Source organism: Hylobates moloch, unplaced genomic scaffold (assembly GCF_009828535.3).
Source record: "Hylobates moloch isolate HMO894 unplaced genomic scaffold, HMol_V3 SCAFFOLD_7, whole genome shotgun sequence".
NCBI lineage: Eukaryota > Metazoa > Chordata > Mammalia > Primates > Hylobatidae > Hylobates > Hylobates moloch.
This window is the reverse complement of record NW_026652282.1, coordinates 115872465-115889633: the sequence shown is the minus strand read 5'-3', so window position 1 is coordinate 115889633 and position 17169 is coordinate 115872465. Positions and strand designations below refer to the sequence as shown.

At 43.8% G+C, this 17169-nt stretch overlaps 1 protein-coding gene across 2 annotated transcripts in view; it reads left to right on the top strand.

Moving 5' to 3' along the window:
- The first annotated feature begins 214 nt into the window (after positions 1 to 214).
- ZNF75D (zinc finger protein 75D) overlaps positions 215 to 17169 on the top strand; it is a 52493-nt gene continuing 35538 nt past the window's right edge. Inside the window, exons 1-2 of one of the 2 annotated variants that reach the window (XM_032757674.2) lie at positions 215 to 981; positions 2285 to 2471. The gene's annotated coding sequence lies outside the window, so the exon portion shown is untranslated. The remainder of the gene's footprint in view (positions 982 to 2284; positions 2472 to 17169) is intronic. The other variant, XM_058441703.1, reaches the window with a different exon arrangement.

Genomic DNA, 17169 nt, shown 5'->3' with positions numbered 1-17169 from the left:
CATTACCCTCTGCCTTCAACAGCCACAGAGGTCTCTAGGGTTAAGGTTTGCCTGCTGGCCCCGCCTCTTTTCTTTCAATTGGTCCCTCGCTGGTCCCGTCCTGGAGCCAAATTTTCTTTTCTGATTGGTCAGCTGCGAGTTGTGGCGAGACCTGATCCAATGGCCGCTTGATACAGTGGTGTCGTTCGGGAAACGCAGCCCTAACGTTGGTCCTAAGCGGACAAATTGGTCTGTGGACGCCAAACTTCCGCGCTAGGACTTTCTGCGTGTGGACCGGGGGCCTAGTCCTGCGTGGGTCCAACACAGACAGGAGAAAGCTGCCTGCTTTTGTGCCTCCCGGAGGTCCTGGTGGAAGCGAAACGGGGGCAGGAGCTGCAGTGTCCCAAGCCCAGTGAGGCGAAGCTACTGGAGACAACTCTGCCGGGTCCAAAGTTGGGCTCAGCGGCTGGAACTTGAAACCCGGGCACGCCAGACTCCTGCTGAAGCCATCATCTCTTTCTCCTGGCCCCGGGCGCCTTGGCCAGCGGGCACAACTGGTTTCGGGGCCAAGGTGGTCTGGGAGCCTGACGGTGGCGTCTGGCCTGGGCTCCCGCGAGCGGAAAGAGTTCCCCTCCTGTAAGAGGGAAACTATGGAAGTTCCTACGCCTGGAGCCAGAACTCCTGCTGCTCCCGCCCGACCCAAGGTCTAGCCTGGCGGCCTCCCACCTGTGCTTCTGAGGGTTCTGCTTCCAAGAGGCTGCTGGTGCCCGGGACACCCGCAGGCGGCTCTTAGAATTTCGCCATGGGTGACTTTGGCCTGAGATGCGCTCCATGGAGCAGATTCTGGAGTTGCTGGTGCTGGAGGAGTTCCTGACTGTCCTGTCCCAGGACATCCACAGCAGGGTGCAGAAGCTGCAACAGGCGAGCTGTGAAGAAGCTGTAACTCTTTTAAAGTATATGTATGACTTTTAAAAGAGAGAGCTTGTGAAACCGAGGGAATAGGTGAGTGAGAGGTTTTATCTGCCATCTTCCTCAAGGAGGCCCAGCCTCCCCTTTATTCACAGGGTTCTGGGTCTGGTGGGTCCAGAGGACTGAGACATCTCGCTGTCTTAATTCCCCATTCAGGTTTTCTTGATTGCCCTGAGTAGACCTTACACGGGCCAGTGATTTTTTTTGTTTGTTGTTGTTGTTGTTGTCTTCTCTGGAACCTTCATCCTCCAGAGTTCCCCCCAGTGCAGTGAAGAGTGTGCTATTGCTTTTGGTTTCCACGGGGAGGCAGTGTCGCTGTCATAGTGTCCGCTCTGGAGGTAGATCAAAGGGGGCTTTCAACTCCTGGCTCTGCTCCCTACTAGCTGTGCGACTTTGGGCAAGTGACTCTTGCTTGGCTGGGCTTCACTTTCTGCATTGGTCAAATGCAGAAAGGGTAATAGACCCTTCTGGGGTTGTTTGGAGGATTAAAGGGAGAGCAGTATGTCCGTGGTAATCGCACTGCTGGCACACAGCTAGTGCTTGAAACTGTGAGCTGCTGTTAGGTTAGGGGCAGCAGTCTGGTCTCCTCTGCAGAGATGGGTCTCAGTTAATTGTGAACTTAGACAGTTTGGCACTGAGGCTTTGGGGTCATTGCCCCAGGGCCACCCAAGTAAGCTTGTCTAATTGAGAGGAACAGGAGCATCTGGAGAATGTGGGGGAGAAACCGAAGACCTATGGGGGACATGTGTGTACTGAAATGGGCTTTCTCCTCACACCCTCCACGCAAGCACATACACACATTCACTCAGGATCATGGCATCATAAAAACCTTGAGTTTAAACCATCCCTTTCTCTTATTGGGTCCAAAGGGACAGACTGTGGTTTTCTATTAAAGGTTTACCCGCAGATTCCTGTCATAATTTTTCTTTTCTATCGAGCCCTGTCATGATGATAAGTGATAGCAGGTTGGTTCCTAGATCATACACCATGGACCTAGCATAGTGTTTTCACAAGAGCCTTTTCCTTACAAAACAGCATGAAAGTCATTGAGCCAATGGATACTGAGATTTCAAACTGGAGCCAATGGATACTTAGAGGAGCCCTGAAGTGTAGAGTAGTTGCTACTTCTTGTTCACTAGGTCTAATTAGCATGTCATCGATGTAATAGACTAGTGTGTTGTCTTGTGAAAGAGAAAGGTGATCAAGATCCCTGTGAACTAAACTATGATGTAGGGCTGGAAAATTGATACACAATACACCTGAGGTAGGATGGTGAGGGTGTATTCCTGGTCTTACCAGCTGAAAGTAAATTGCTTCTGGTGGTCTTTACTAACAGTTATTGAGAAAAAAAGCATTTTCAAGGTCAAGAGGTACATACTAGGTTCCAGGAAATGTGTTAATTTGCTCAAGAAATGAAACCACATCTGGAACAGCAGCTGCAATTGGAGTCATCACCTGGCTTAGTTTACAATGACCCACTACCATCTTCCAAGATCCATCTGCCTTCTGCATAGGCCAAACAGGTGAGTTAAATGGGGATGTCTGCATATTTGAAGTCACTGATGGTATTACTAATCTCTTGCAATCTCTCTAGGAGTGTGGTATTGCTCTTGGTTTGCTATTTTCCTAGGTAAAGACAGTTCTAGTGGCTTCCACTTGAGTTTTCCTACCACATTAGTCCTCACTCCACAGATCAGGGAAACAGTATGAGGATTCTGTCAGTTGCTGAGTATTTTTCTTCCAATTATACATTCTGGAACTGGGGAAATAACGATAGGATAAGTTTAGAGACCTGGAGGACCCATTGTGAGACAGACCTGAACTAAAACTCCATCAATCCCCTGACCACCATAAACTGTTAACTCTGACTGGTGAACTGCAGTGACATTTTGAGGCTTTTGGAATCAGTGCTAGTTCAGAAGCAATATACAGTAATCCCTGAAAAGTTTGATTGTTTCATTTTCCCTACTGCACATTCACCCCTAAAGCCATAGATGTCTTTGGGGAAAGCTGCAGAAAATTAGCAGTATATATTTTTGGCAGTGGAGTCCTTCTTTATTCATAGGGTTCTGGGTCTGTAAATTGGCTCAAATCTAGGAATTGATCGAAAGGCTAGGACTATTTTGGTGATTCAGGTTAGACTTCTGTGCACTCAATCTAGAACTCATCCACTTATATATATCAAGTAAGAATTTAGTAGACTGCCCATCTGTTTCTCTTCAAGGGACACCATGACCAACTAATCAATGCCATATGTCCCTGTGAGTCAGACTATTCTTATTGCTGCATTGAATCTGCTGCCCATTACAGTAACTATGCACACTTTGTCAATTAAGTGCCCCCACTTGGCCCCTGCCACCCCACAATCCAGCTATCCTCATTGCATTTAATTATACCAGTTCAGTGGGAGTAGTTTCCACTAGAATTTCTGACCTATAAAGAAGAGCAATTACAAAACTTTTTGGGGCTGCAGGGGCTCCTCTCACAAATCTGTTTCTCAGTCACGAGACGTATGTTTTTTGGACCCTCCAGCATGGGTGAGCAGATCAATCCACTTTAACATTTCATGGGCTGGGCACAGTGGCTCACGCCTGTACTCCTGGGCAGAACAAGTAGAATCCAGTGACACCCCTCCCCCATAAACACACACTCACAGAGTCCCTGGAGACTCTGCCTGCTCTAAGTTTTGGATTCCTAGCAATATCAAGGTACTTATTCTTCTGAATTCACTTATAATTTCTATTCTCTATTAGTCCCTTTAGACCCTTCCTCAAAGACTAAAATTTCAGGGGTACTGGCATCAGCATTCTAGCTTATCAGCTGTCACAGGCTTTAAAAATTCAGGAAGGAGGGTCTTTGTGCTCAGAGATTATCATTAAGCATTACCACTTATAATTTTGGGAATTTGGAGTCGAGGAATATATCCAAAATGGGGGGATTGTCAAAAAATTAAGATGCATTGATTTGATGAACTATTATGTAGAGATTAAAAATGATACCCATAAAATATGACCAAAAGCTAATCATTGGATTGTGGTGGAGGGTGTACAGGTGTTTACTGAACAGTTTTTCCAGCTGCTCCATATGTAGGAAAATCCTCATGGAAAAAAGCTTGGGAAAGTCTAGAAAACATAAAACAAGACCTAAGTATGACATAATTTCTACATTGGAGCACACATGAAAAGAAAGAATAACGCTTCAGTTTGTTTTCATGTATCAAGTGCATAAAGTGAATCACAACTGTAAAAGCATTTGCACTAATTCTGAACTTGTCTCTCTTCATTGGGACCATCTCCACATTCTTCCTATCACTGTTTAAGTACTGTGGTGCCCAAAGTTGTGCACAGCTCTTTCAGTGACTGCTATATATGGAGAGAAGTTCAGAGCACAATTTCTTAGAGCTAGACTTGTGTTTAAGTATACGTTTGCTGAGCCTCAAATCTTTCGGAGAGATATAGGTGCTGATATCTGACCCCTAGGAGGGAGTAGGGCTTTTCTAGAGCTGGGCAAGGCGGAGCGAGGGAGGGGGCTGGGCACAGGGTAAATATGTACTGTCAGGCAGGCTGTACACTGCACAACTCCAGGATATATTGCATGTGAATGAATCTACTTTAATTGCAGAGTGCACAATATGTGTAAATGTATGCAGTGACCCTGGAGGGAGGCTTGGGAAAGAAGTGGGGAGTATTGAGACAGGAACCATGAAAGGTTGGGAATTCTGGAGCATAATGGCATGCTGCCCTACATCCCACTGGTAGCTCTGGGAGTGAGACCTGCCCTCAGTGCCCCACACTAACAAGAGGCAGCAACAGGAGTTCAGAAATGACAGCCTGGCATTTAGGAAAGAGAGGTCCTGCCACAGTGCTGTCAGATTCCCTATGGGTCATTTGTAGCATGAATGAGTTCCAGCTGCAGGCCCAGAAAGAGAATCCACAGAGGCACTGAGAAGACTGGTCAGCAAGACAAGGACCAGGACTTGAAAGAGAATGGTTCAGAGTATGTAGCTGTCCTGACTAGAGGCCATGATGGAAACCATCAATACCACCATCTGTGTGTCAAAGGCCAGAAAGAGTCAGTCTTATCTGTTGAAGACACAGGGGAAAATGGCAGACACTCAAAGACCAAGGGAGATGAGAGAGCAAAAGGGACAGGCCCATCCTCCTTGCTGCAGTCATCTGTAGCCAGATAATTTCTTGGGGAGGAAGACGAGGGGAAGAAGAGTGAGAGTTAGAAGAGGAGTTGAAGGAGAAGGAAGTGAGGATTGGGTAGGGAGAGAGGGAGAGAAGGAAGAGGAGGACAAGAAGGAGAAAAGCAAGGAGGAGAAGTAGAGGAGGAAGAATAGGAGGGAGGTGAAGAGAAGGGGGCATGAGGAGGGGATGAAGGAAGAGGAAAAGGGGGAAGGATTAGGAGGGAGAGTAGGGAAGGGCACATGAGAGGGATAGGGCAGCCTTCATAAGGATATTGGACTTTAAATCTACACAACTGAAATCAAGAACGAAATAAGCAATTAATTGCCTAAAAGTGATTATATTTTAAACCAGAAGGAATTGGTCACCTTAAAGTGGCAAGGTTTGGTAGTTTCTTCTATCAGTAGAAATGAGAGTTTATGAGCACGTTGAGATGAGTTATAAAGAGAGTCACATTTCTGATCAGCTCAGTTGTTACTTCAAATTACAGATCTACTAGAAAGTGTCAACATCTGCAGAGTTTCCAAGTATTGCCAAAATGCTTAGATGTACATTAGGAAATTTCTCTAGCTGAACTTCATGAAACAGCAGTTTTACAACACCTTATCAAATATGGATGAAAGTTCTCCATGCTAAAACAGAATTAAGAAAACCTGAGTTAAAGAAAAGAAATATGTACTTGTAATTGCATGCTTTCTTGGAATCTTTGGTACTGATGGGTACCATCTGCTTCCATCCTCTGACACCCTCTCAGGTGTACAGTGCCCTCAGGCTGCCCCAGCTGTCTAGAGTCCTCCCTACCCCAGATTGCAGTGACAATTCTGAGTCTGTCTTGTGCAGAAACCAGGAGACAGAAGACAGTGCAGAACAGGAAGGGGAAGGAATGTTCTCTGAGAGAGGAACAGGTCTGTTGAGTGCACCTTTCCATAGATGCACCCAACCCCCAACTGGAATAACTGTTGCTTCCTCCTCTGCTCATTGTGTCTCTGATCCCTCCCCGTCCTGCGAGCTGTGTCTCCTGCTGCATCAGTGACCTTCCTCCTCCTTGCATCTCATCCCTCTCTCACATGACAGTAGATCCTCCACCTCTCAGAGATTCTCAACCCCCAAAATCCTTAAATTGCATCATCTTTCCTCTCTGCTTACCTCACACACCAAATTGACATGAGACGCACCCTGTCCTTGCTCCCTCTCCTTCCTGACCCTTCCCTGCCTCCTTTGCCCTGAGTCTAGAGCTAACGCACTCATCCTACTGGCCTGCTTTCCAGTGACATAAGGGAATGTCTCGGTAGTGAATGCCACTTCCTCTTAGAAGTTCTCCTTCACATCTCACCTCTCAGAAGCATTTGATGACTGCTTGGAGAATTCTCTTTGCATTTAGGATTCCAATATTTACCTCCTCTGATACCATTTACCTAATACACTCCTCCATTCCTGCCACCTACATGTGGGTGTCTTCAAGACTCTGTCCTGAGCAAAAAGAAGGTACAATTGAAAGTTTTCACATGATTCCAGTTTTATAACAGGAAAAATGGGTGGGTATGTAGAGAACTGAGTAGAAGGAAATATATAAAAATGTTTACAAATACTTTTAAAAGTAAAAAATGAATAAAAGTAAAAATTTGAGTGGTTCTCTCTGGATGATTGATATTATGGCAGTATAGTTTACTCATTATTCTCTGCTTTGTGCCATCATGAAATTATGAAACTAAAAGGTCTCTGCAGTAAGAAACCAGCTTTGTAATCAGAAAGAATGCACTTATTTTCAAATAAAATTAAAAACACAGATTACAAAAACAAAGTAATAACATTAGTGTAATGACTATAAGCTGAGAGAGAAAAAATTGTATACATTGTGTGTATGTGTGTGTATACAAAGTAAGGACAAGAAGAAAATAAAGCAAAATATGAAAAGCATTTTGTTTAGATGGCAAGAAAAAAGTTAATTTTCCTTATCTTCATTTTCAACATACCTTTAATGAATATCTGTTTACCTGCCCCCACACGCAGATAAGTTCCATGTCATTCTAGCTGCTGTGGGGTTAAGGGCACTCAGGCTACAGATAACACACACCTAGTTCCAATCGTGCCTCTGCAACTTACTAGCTGTGTGTCCTTGGGAAAGAACTTCAAGGACTTCTTTGCAGGTGTCTGATCAGTGGAAGTCCCTAACAACTTAATGACATTGGCCAATGACTGAATGTAAAGCACAGAAATCGCACCATTTTAGTAGATTATGAGTTCAACTCAGAGGACTGAATTTAATTATGAACTATCAGTGTGGAATGCCTGCAGGGAGATATTTTAAGTAATTTCTGTGCATCTGTGTGTTTATGCCTGTGTGTGTGTGTGTGTGTGTGTGTGCACACGCGTGCGCGCTTGCTTTGTCCATGCCCTGACTGAGCATCATCCCCATCATTTACATTTTTTATTTATTGTTTATTTATTTATTTTTAGATGGGTTCTTGCTATGTTGCCCAGGCTGGACTAGAACTCCTGTGCTCAAACAATCCTCCTACTTCAGCCTCCCGAGTAGCTGGGATTACCATGCTTGGCTAATTTTTAAATTTTTTTGTAGACATGGGATCTCACCATGTTGCCCAAGCTGGTCTAGAACTCCTGGCCTCAAGTGATCCTCCCACCTCGGCCTCCCAAAGCTCTGGGATTGTAGGAGTGAGCCACCATGCCTGACCTTGTTGAAGCCTTTTAATAAACCCAAGGGTTAGCACACTGACCAAAGTGAGAAGTCACTAGTGGGAGAGCTACCAATGAAAGAGACATCCAGTGTGCGTCAGGCCATTAGCAGGATTGGAAGAACACATTTTTCTCTAAGTTCTCCTGTCCAGACTGTTGATTGCTTTTCTTATATTACATGCAGCATCTTAAAGACCTCAAAACTTTATCAGCGATTCCATGATTAGGTATATACCCAACAGAAATACATGTATACATTCACCAGAACACATATACAGGGACATTCATACCTGCCTTATTTATAAAATCTAAAACTGGAAACACCCAAATGAGCATCAACATTAGAATGGTTAAATCCACTGTGCTCTATTTGTACAATAAAATCCTATACAGCAACAAAAATGAATGAACTAAACTTCATGCAAGAATGTGAATGACTCTCACAAACTTAATTTTGAATAAAGAGGTCAGACCAAAAGAAATATCTCTGTATGAGTCCATTTAAATAAACATTAGAAACTAGTGAAACCAGACTATAATGTTCAAATTTACGATAGTAGTTCACTACCACTGGGAAGGAGGGAGGGAAAAATAAATGGGGAAAAAGAACAAGGGGTTTCTGGGGGGTGATGGTAATGTTCTTTTTCTTGGCATCGTCAAGGGCTGAGGTGAGCTGCTAGGTGTCCGAGTACCTATTAGGACAGCAAGTCAAGATGAAAGTAACAGTCAAGGCTTTAATCACTCACTGTGATAGTATAAGCAAGAGGCTAAACCAGAGAAAGTGCCAACCCCATCCTGTTCCTTTTTCCCCCATGGAATAGCATTGACTCAAGGGTCAGGTGGATCAGCACAGCACTGTCAAGGGATCCCTGAACAAAGGCTCCTGTGGTTTTACAAACCTGGGAGTAAGGAGAGGGGAAGATCTGGAGTGAAAATGTTCTGAGTATTGAGCCAGCATGGAGAAAGGTATCTTGAAGATTTCTTTTCCTCTCCCCATAAGGAAGTTCAGGCAGAGGCACCAGGGCTAAAGGCCCCGGATAAGTGGGCTAGGAATAGGGCTAGGGCTAGGAATGCAGATATAGGCAAGAGGATGGCTGCCTGGGTAGGGGACTGAGCCCTTGACTGCAGCTCCCTTTGGACAGTGCAGTGCATTGGCTGTGGACCACCTCTGATGTGAGGAGGGCAGCCTTTCACCTAGATCGTGAGGGCTGCCTAAGAAGTCACGCAAACGTTTTTGGCCAGGAGCCAGACTCCTCAAATATGGTTAGATATTTCATTCCATTTTCCTTTGAACATGTTGTTGCACATTATGTACCACAGTCTTTGTCTATTTGGGCTGCTATAACAAAATACCTTTGACTGGATAATTTATAAATAGCAGAAATTTATTGCTGACAGCTCTGGAGGTTGGGAGTCCAAAATCAAGGCACCAGCAGATTTGGTCTCTAGAGAGGCTTCACTCCCTGCTTAATAGATGGTGCCTTCTTGCTGCGTCTTCACATGGCACAAGTGGGTAGGGGACTCACTCAGGCCTCTTTTAAAAGGACACTAATCCCATTCCTGAGGGTACAGCCCTCATGAATTAATCTCTTCTCAAAGGCTCCACTTCTTAATACTATCACATTATTAGGTTCCAACATATGAATTATGTGGGGAGAGGAATATTCAGACAGCAACCACAATAACAAAAAGCTTACTTTTTCTTAATGAAGAAAACATAAGGATAGTATTTAATGATGCGAGTTTAGGTGGGGAAGCAAAAACAAAAAAAGAATAAGTTGGTGATTACCGTAAAATTCAGGATAGTGGTAACCTTTAAGAGGGAGGGAGAATATTGTGATTAAGAGGGGCCAGGTGTGAGATTTCAAAGTTGCTGGCAAGTTGTATTTATTTATTTGGATGGCAGTTCCAGGTTTTACTTGCGGTAGATCATTGAGCTGTGTATATCTGTGAAGTACTGGTTTATCCGTACACACAGACATGCATATAGCACAATTATATATGAGTGTATATATGTGGGTGCTCAGGACTTGGAGGTGAAGTCTTTATATACCATGCCAGGGCAGGTAAAGCACAAGCTCAGCTTTTGATCTGTTTTCTTCTCCCAACACTCAGAACACAACTCACTCATCCTGCCAAGGAGAGTAAATGGCTTCATCATTTCCTTGGAATTGCCTTGAAGGTTGATCCTAAGTCACCATAGCTGTGAGGTAGGGAGAGTGCCCTGGAGACTAAATTGGCTAGAGGGGCAGAAGGGGAGTGAGAGGGCAACTTCAGGGAGGCATTAGGTAAGTCCTGGTGGTCGAGCTAGAGCAAGCCAGGAGAGCAGTGCCTCCCAGAGAAGGGGCATTCAGGAGCTGCTCCCCGTGATACACTGGAATAGGGAAAGGGGATAGTCAATACTCTCCATCGAACTTAGAAGATCCCAAACCTTCTCAGATATAACAAGGTCCTATGAGAAGTTAGCCCTGCCTACTTCTCCCAATCTACCTCCTCTCAAACTTCAACCTTTCATCACTGCCCCAGCCATTCTGCCCTCCTGTTCTTTAATCCCCATGAGGTCCTTTACTCACACACATTCTTTTCTCAGACTGGGAAGTAAAAAGAAGAAGGTCCTTGAAGCAGTTGGGACTAGAGGGTTTGTAGAATTGCTTGGGGTCAAAACAGAGGTTAGGGGTGAAGAGAATTTCGAAGGTGCTGCCACTGCTAAGAGGCCCAGGAGTAGCAGCATATACAGGGAAGGTAAAGAGGTAAAGATTCTGGACCTTCTATCTTCTCTGGGCCATGTGCTCCCTCATAACTGTGGTCCTGGGGGTAAATGTGAGGTTAAAAGGAAAGTATTTCAGGCACTGGATTCCCTGGCACTAAGAAGAAATAGTATTAGTGAGCATGCACATGTATAAATATACATGACACACTGGGCGATGATCAGAGACCCTGCACTGGAATCATGGAGCTGTGTGTTATGATCATCGCCTAGAGCACAGGCCCCTCCATACACAGCAGGGAGCCCCTTCATCTTTTTTCCTTCAAGCTGGCACTAGCTCGAAGTGGAGTGAGAGAGAGTAGGGTAGCCCATAGAAAAGATGGAGGGAGAGGGGGTCCACCCCTTCCTGTCATTCCTACTTCTTGTTCCTGTTCCTTTTCCTACCCCTAGAAGGCCGACCAGTGGTGGGCATTGTTCTGCTTTCTTTGAGAGCCTTTGGGAATGATCAAGGATCTCCCTGGATATTTGGCATTGGTTCTTCAGGCACAGGACAACGGATGTTGGTCAAGCTCCACAGGAAGTGAACTTATCAGACTAGGACTGTGAGCCCCTAGACAAACCAAAGGAAACCAGAGGCCTGGAGGCATCCTAAGGCTGATGAGTGTGGGCATGACTGGTCCTATGGAGCAGGCCCAGGGAAGGGTCACTCTGTACCCCAACCTGGCCTGGGGGAATGGCATCATAGGTTGCTTGGGGTAGAAAGTGACCCCTCCCACTATTATACCAAAAAATCATTTACAGATTTTCTCTTTTCCTTCCCGCCAAAATAGCAGTTGGGTGGTTTTCAGGTTAAAGTCTTCAAGACAATATGCCTCTCTCATGGAACATATCCATGGTTCCATTAAATTGGAAACTGACAATGACCAATTGTTTCCTGTCCATTCTAAGCTGTTCAGGTTGCAAAACTGATAGCTGAGAAGGGGTGTTGAATAAGTAAGTGAACTGGATTATTAAGGGGGAATTTCAGTTTGCTGCTTCATAGAGATGAAAAGATGATTATTTCTGGAACTGAGGGGATTCACTGGGGTACCTCCTAGCACTCCTGTGTCCAGTTCTGATGTTTGTTGTAAAAGTGCTGCAATTCCATAATTATATCACCTCTAAAGACTGAGATTTTTTAGACTGACATTTTTTTTTGGGGGGAATTAAAACTTTGGTTGCCCCACCAGGTAAAGATCCACCAATATTTTGAGATTTTGGCAGAATTTGTTTTGCAGGAAGGTAGGTGGGATGATCTGTTCTTTGTCTATCCCATGATATTGTGTAGGAAAATGTCTCATCAGCCTTAAGGTTACAATTTACAATTTAGATTTCAAGTGGGATTATGATAAAAAGTGACCTCACCCTATGATAATATAAGGGCTAATGGGACTTTGTGTGGTACCCTGTGCTAGGCAAAGGGTTCCTTCATCTGCTCAAAGCAACAGTGGGTGCTGGTTGTGGGAAAAGTGGTGGATTATTTTTTGTTATTCTCAGTTTGTTTAATCAGATATATCCTACTTCCTTCTCTATATTGCTCTGTTCCTCAGGTACTTGACACATAAAGGCTATATCACCTGGCCTTCCTTGCCCTCTGACTAGTGGGCCAATGAGAGGCAGCAGGCATATGTATTTGGCCAATAAGAGGCAGCAGGCAGAAATTGAGGTGTGGAAGGAGAGAGTATTTCCATGACACAGAATAAAACACTCCAGTCAGCCTCCAGTCCTGAGGTTCACCTGCACCAAGAATTTCTCTGTTAGGGTTACACATAACCTCCTCTAAGACCTCTTAAGAATATTCTTCTTAGGAGAATCCCAGCCAAATTTTCTCTTTCTCTCTCTCTGCCTCTCTCTCTCTCTGCCTCTCTCTCTGCCAGTCACTCCCCTTTTGGATTTTTTACTTGTGATTCTGACTTCTGGAGCAACAAATCAAGCCCTCCCAGTGAACACTTAGAGACTTAATTTCCCCAGTAAGTTTGAGGTGAAGGGTACTTTCCTTCTGTAAACTTAGCATACTATACAACCTCCGTGAAGTGGGGCTTTTCTGGTCTCCAGCCTACCCAGATTCTCCCATGTGTGTACATACCCTCACATGGGTGAATAATCAGAGTTCATTCCACTGTTCGTGATTACCTTATTTACCAATTCTCTGTGGATGGACAGGTAACTGCCTGTGAGATGATGAGTAGTTGATATCAGTTTTTCTAGGAAGTCAGCCAAGTCTGAGACTAGATAGAGTACCAGTTGAACATCCTGCTACACTAGTTTGAATCTTTACTATCTTTGTATGTAACAAACTTGTCTTACCTAGTCCAATTGGGCTGCTATAACAAAACACCATAAACTGGGTAATATAATAAAAAGAAAGTCTATTGCTCCCAGTTCTGGAGGCTGGGAAGTCCAAGATCAAGATGCCAGAAGATTCAGTTCCTGGAGAGGGCTCACATCCTGGTTTATACAACAGCACCTCCTCACATGGCAGAAGGGATGAATGAGCTCCTTTGGGCCTACTTTATAAAGGCACTAATCCTATTCATGAGGGCTCCACCCTCATGACCCAATCACCTCCCAAAGGCCCCACCTCCTAACACTATCACCTTAGGATTTCAACATATGAAGTGGAGGGGTGGGGAACAAGCCTTCAGAGCATAGCATAAGCACTGCTGGACACTTCTATGCTACTTGTTTTCTTATTCAATATGATGGTGAGATTTATCCATGTGTAACTATGCATCCTAATTTCTGTCTCTTCAGTTGTGTGGCCGTGGGGTATAGGAGGTTGGCTGTTATCAGCCTCTGCTCCTATGGGTTTGACTCCTTCTTGGCCTACCTGCTGCTCTTTCAGTCTCCATTCCCCACCTTTTCTCCTCCTCGCAGCCACTGTTTGATGCTGGACTGCAGGAAAATAGTCACCGATGCAGGAGTGTCCAGGCAGTGTTCCCACCAACAGTGAACCCAGGAGGCCCTTCTACCTTGTAGTCTCTAACCCCTCCCCATTTCATCCTACAGCCAGCTGCATCCTCTGAAGAGAGGCTGGTGGCTATTTTTTGGCAATATTGAATCAGAGCAGGGACAGAGAAGGCGACAGGGACAGAGAGGAGGGTGAAAAGGACATAGAGGGGTTAAATTTTCTACCTAACACAAATCTGGAAGAAACCTGGCTAAGGGGAGAGATGGTAACAGCCCCTTAGATGTAGGTGGAGGTGGAGAGACAGGAAGAGGCCTTGGGGAGTGCTGGACAGGTTGTGAGGACCCAGAGAATTTGGGAGGAGAGGAAGAGGGGACAGAAGGACTGCTTGCAGGTTTATTTTGCAGCTCACATGAAAGGACAAGAGAAATGCTTGGAATTTGCGATGGCTTTAATGGTTGACCTTATGTTAATTTCATCTTACTCCTAACTTAAGCTTGCCCATATCCACCATGGCTCTGACCTCTTTGCAATCCCTGTCCCCTCTTTAGCTTGAGCTCTCACTTCTCAGTGACCAATTGCCTACATAATTCTCATTTCACTTGTCTCAGAGTGAATGCCTATATTTCCCACTCCTTTAGCTTTTTTTTTCCTGGAAGCCATGTCACAGTCTTGTTATCCTCTGGGCTAGTTCCACTTCAGTCAAATGAATTCTCTTCAATTGGCTGTGGCCTAAACAGATTTATTTCACATGGCACAGATAAATGCACCTGGGGATTCTACTTCTTTGGAGACAATGAGAAGAACAACTGCTTTTAGAAGGATCTGAAAATATGCTGTTCCCTATATTAAAATGGCTTGTGCTCTAATTTTTTAATATTAAATAGAACCAAAAATCCACAATGCTGTAGTTTCTAAATGGTACTCTCATGAGCATCAGAATAAAAAGGTATCCTAAACCTCCAACCCAACTCATGGGTTCATTACTCTCAAATATCTTTTCATCTGGGTAAGCAATTAGGTTTTAGAGGAGAACTGGATGGATGTCTCTTCAAAATCGTTAGGGAGAGGAGTCTTGCATCCTTGCATGGCCTGGTACTAACCTAAGTACTCCCTTGCTTTGAAAAAAAAAAAAAAAAAAGATTTATGGTGGAAGAAATCTGATCTGCAGCATGACCTGTATCTCCCCTGTGTCTGAGTGCTCCTGCACAGAATGTTTAGAATGAATAGAATCCCCTGTCCAGTGTAACTCAAGAAAGCCATATCAGCATAAAAACATATCAAACCAAAAGAAATGAAAACACAGCTTCTATTTCAATAGCTGAAGCTGGGGAGGAATATTATTCTAATACTTTTTTTAAAAAATTATGTTCCAAGATTCTGTGTAGGCATGTGCTTGTAAGTCACGTGATTTTTTTTGGCAAAGGCCAGCTCCACCCTGGCATTGCTCGTGTCAGCATCCACAACCACTTTGTCAGATCCGCATCATTTCTGTGCCTCCCCAGTTGTCTACCGAGTAAAAAACTCAGCACATTGTTGGGGGACATGTTGGACTTTTAAGTATTCATCTGCCTTCCTCCTGATATTTGGTGCAGGTGTGCTGGGACTGACTTCAGAGAGTCCTTTGCCCGTGACTGGTAGACTCCACGTTGCCTCAGAAAGACAGCACAACCAAGAAAGCCTGGTAAAAATGATGAAATCCAGATAACCAAGTGGACCCAGGGGCCTTTTCCTCACTGTCCACTATCACATCCCTATCACATCACCCCCACACACCCACACCCATACCCACACAGACACATACTAACACACTCTGCTACCAGCAGCAGTCACAAGAGATTGCTTTGGGCCATGATCTGATTTAAAATGCCAACGATATTATTTCTTTCATTCTGTCATATACATGGGTCTGTATCTAGAATCTGCTCTGTTTTATTGAGGCAATTTTTATTCCTGTTTTAATTTCTAAATCTATCATGTAGGTTTTCATGTCTTGTAGGTCAAGCTCCCTATCAAGGTTATTCCCATATGTGTTCTTGTCCTTTTAATTGAATAATCAGCTCATTTTGTTTCATGTCAAATTCATATGGAGGTTCATGACTGTGCTTGCACTGAGTTCACAGATTAAAATGGTGGCAGAAATGATACAGTAATTAATTTTTCGATCTAGAAATAATGGTATAATAGTGTTAAACAGGAAACATATAAAAATGTTTCATGAATAATTCCCAGTATTTAAAAAAATCATATTCAGGTATATCTGATGGCCAGTGTGAACTGGATATATTATTCCTATTATTTCATAATTTATTCTTAGAGGAGCATACAATATCTTCTTTTATGTGTTTAACTTGTGTCTACCTTACATTTTTGTCAAACTGGGTGATTTCCTTGGTTGACAGAGGCAATTTTTCTGAATTCCTATTGTTAATAGATTGTTATATCAATAATATGAAATAAAAAGCAGCCATTGAAAAAGATGATGGGATTCTCTATTTAAAGGCATGACAGCACTTTGGGAGGCCAAGACAGGCAGATAGCCTGGGCTCAGGCGTTTGAGAACACCCTGGAAAAAATGGTGAAACCCCATCTCTACTAAAATACAAAAAATTAGCTGGACATGGTGACATGTGCCTGTAGTCCCAGCTATTCGGGAGGCTGATGCATCACTTGAGCCTAAGAGGCAGCGATTGCAGTGAGCCAAGATCATACCACTGCACTCCAGCTTGGGCTACACAGTGAGACTCCATCTCAATAAATAAATAAATAAATAAATAATTTTTAAAAAGGCATGAAAAATATCTCTAAAAAGTGGTAATTGAAGAAAGAAACTTGCAAAACATTATGCATTTTATCATCCTATTTTTGTTTCTTCATGGAGCCATATATAAAAGTAAATGCAGAAAACAAGGTCTAGAAGAATTTACAGCATAGTGATGATGGAAGTTCTGGTACAGAAATGTAAGTTGGAGGACTATAAGAAAGGAATTGGGACTATCAGTTGTGTAAGTATCATTTTTGGGTGTATTTCCACAAAAAAGCATGAGAATATGTGTGCAAGCCAATTCTGTCAGTGGTATTTAAATGAAACAAGATTCATCAGAGGTACAGATTTGAGACATGGACAGGCAACACTAAGGCAAGTTGACCTACAGTCATTGTCTCACCTATTTCTTCCAAAGGAATTATTACATAAGGAGCGTGGTCAGAGGGAAGTCATCCAAAACCAAAAACCCACAAAAACATAGACAGTGAACCTGTCAACGGAGTTCAAGGAAAGAGAACAGACGTAGCCAGGGAAAATTGTCAACCCTGTCTGTGACTTTAAGAGGTTCTCCTTGCATTGGGAAAGTGAAGAGGTGAAGACATCTATTGTCTAGTCCCTTAGGCGCTCTTGGCATCCTCTGTTTTACCAGTAATACAGTAATGAGAAGAATAACAACACCAGCAATACGAACATTACTCACCCTCCTCAGCTGAGGAGTCTGCTTGCCAGGCACTTCTCTGAGGGCTTGACATGCAGAAACTCATCTAGCCTCATAACACCTTGAGGTGGGTGCAACTGTCATTCCCATTTATCTAGGGCAGGAGACAGGCACAGGAAAATCATGGAATTGGCACAAGGTCACATAGCTAGTATGTGGCAGTACCAGGATGTGAACCCAATTAGTTTGGGTTCAGAGCCA